We start from the raw sequence: 2860 nt of genomic DNA, 5'->3' as shown, positions 1-2860 counted from the left end.
CCATCGTGGCTCCTCCTTTGTGGAGTTGGATAAATGTCACTGTGTGCCATTCAGTGGGCACAAAGCCTGAGGTGAGGCTATGATTGAGCATGGTACTTAGGTAGGGTGCCAGTTCATAATGTAGTTCATGTAGAATGCAGCCTGGGATATTGTCAGGTCCCATGGATGCTGTGTTCTTGGCTTTGGAGAGTTTGTTTTTTACCTGTGCAGCCGTGATTACAGGAACTTTGCATTCTTCCAGTATAGAGATTGGCCCTCTAAGGGGTGAGAGTGTGAGTAAAGTTAGCACTGAACCTATCTGCCAGGATGTTGGCAATATCAGTTGGTTCTGTATATTTAGTGCCATTGTGCTGTAACTCAGAGCAGATCTGAGTGTTGCCATTGAGATTCTTGGCATAGTTATAGAATGCTTTGTGGTTGTCTTTATAGTCAGTGGCAATTTTGTTTTCGTAGCTAGCTTTGGAGGATTTTATGAGGGATCTCAGCTTCTTACAGAGGTTGACCAGGGAGTTCCTCCAGTCATGGGATTTTTCTCTTTTTTGCAACAGTTTTTTCATCTGTTGTAGAGTTTGTTTATGGCAGAGGACCACCAGATTGGCTTCCTTTTTTTGGAGGATAGCATCTTGGTTCTATTAGGGATAGCATGATCCATGCACTCGTGTAAGTGCTTATAAAGTGCATTTGTGTAGGATTCAGCAGTCATACCTCTATTGTTCGTCTGCATGGGTGTCCTGAAATTTGCCACTTCTGTCTTAAGAAGTGTGAAGTTGGCTTTGGAGAAGTTTTTTACAGTGGTTTCCCTAACTGGTGGTGGGGGTGGGATGTGGATGTCTAGGGTGAATAGCTTGTGGTCGGATCTGACCAATGAGGAAATGACCTCTGGTGTGGAACACTGGTTCCCCATGTTGGAAATGACCAGGCCTAGGATATTGCTGCCCCTGGTGGGGATGTGAATAAGTTGAACCATGGCATTAGAATTTATGAATTCCAGAAAACGTTGAGCAAAAGAGTTGGTACATGAGTAGTTTTCCCAGTTAATGGTGGGGGAGTTGACATTGCCCATTATTAGGGTGTTGGGTTGTACCCTAATACTTTCCAGTGTATCAAGAAATGAGGAGTGGGAATCTTGGGGCATGGTGGGGGGTCTGTAGCAAGCTGCAATTTGGATTGCGGTCTTGCCCAGAGTTAGTTGCACTTGGATAATCTCGGATGCATTATGCTATGAAACTAGCCTGGAGGTGTGGATATCCTTAATGAATATGGACACGCCTCCACCTTTAGTGTTTCATTCCGGGTTAGGTGGCGAAAGGTGTGGTATGAATTATAGCCTAGTAATGCAGGGGTGCTCGCTGGAGCTTTGAACCAGGTCTCTGTCACTGCACAGATGTCAATGTTCTCCATTTTAAGGAGTGCCTCGAGTGAGTGCATTTTGAGGTTTAGACTTCTAGCATTGAGTAGAATTACCCTCAGATTTTTGCTTCCTTGTACCTGTTACAATTTGTCATTTGAACCTTGCCTAAATAAGACACTATAGGGGTGGCAAGAGCCTTAGCCAATATCTGGAATCCAAAGGGTAACAGTTGCAGGCCATTTCTGGCAAAGCATTGTGGTCTGTCGATCATGTCGTCCCAGGCAGACTAATACTGGATCCCCTTAGAATGACACCAGAAGCTTAGCCAATTGTTGAAGTCAATCATTTTGTCCTTGTACTGTGGTATAATTCTGGGTGATGGCAGGATGCTACTCAGGGATAGGGTCATACCTGCTTGGGCTACAATATTGGAGAGCTCCTCCATGTCTCTTTTCATGTAGTCCAAGGAGGTACGTCTCAGGTCATTCACACCAACATGGACAATGATAGTGTCATATTTATGTTGTTGAGTGTCCTGAGAGCGTGCGTTATATGGTGGATCCTGGCACCTGACAGGCAGCTGACAGTAACTTTCTCCTTGTTTAGCCTGGTGAGTGGAACATCAGTGTGCCTGACTATAGAGTCACCTATGACTAGAGTGTTGGGTACATTGTTATGCCTTATGGGCTGTGGTTGAGTGGCACACTGAGTTTTTGGGCTATATGTCATTTGGGTTGTGTTGGGGGTGTGGAGTTTGCTTGCATTTCTGATTTGGAGGTCCCTGATGCTTGGGCAGGTTTTTATTGAGAGCATCCGTGAATGTAGGTGTGTGTTTTGTGTTTCTATGTGTGTGTTTTGGTGGTGTAGGTTTTAAGGGACTATGTGATGAGTGTGGTGTCGTGCAAGTGTTTACCTTCTCCTCTTCACTGTGTAGTCCAGTCTTGGGTGAAGAGAGCTTTGCTTCCAGTTTGGGTATATAAGTGCATCTCTCACAGGTTGTAGGTTTGGGTGGTAGGAGGAGAGGGTTGTCTGTGTACATAAAGCAATTGCTGCATTGCCCCAAGATGCCCATATTCATCAGGTAGATAAGAGAAAAAAAATGGGAGCTGACCCTTAGACATGCCTGGACAGGTGCTTATCTATTAAGTACTAAAAACTGCTTTCTTCTAGAAAAGTGAGGAAACAACGAGTTCTGAACAAATGCTGAGTTCAAAGAAACAGATTTGAGTGCTGAAACTAGAAAACTGGCTAGTTCTAAGAAACAAAATTAAGCTAGAAGGCTTCCCTCCAACACAGAAAGACTTGGGGCTCAGAAGCCTTCAAACAGTCTAGACCACTTGCAGGAAAGGCAGGAAACAAGCTTAATTTTTTTATTCTTTTCCAGCTGCTCTCTGTACACAGTAGGAGTTCCTGAATCAGAATATGATCTCACTGCACTCAGCTGAGTGAGCAGAAGGAGTATCCAAACCCAAATTTACAAGAGGGCCAGGCAGTTTCAAAACCGTCAAG

Source organism: Protopterus annectens, chromosome 3.part0 (assembly GCF_019279795.1).
Source record: "Protopterus annectens isolate FY-2018-M chromosome 3.part0, PAN1.0, whole genome shotgun sequence".
NCBI lineage: Eukaryota > Metazoa > Chordata > Ceratodontiformes > Protopteridae > Protopterus > Protopterus annectens.
This window is presented reverse-complemented; position numbering follows the sequence as displayed.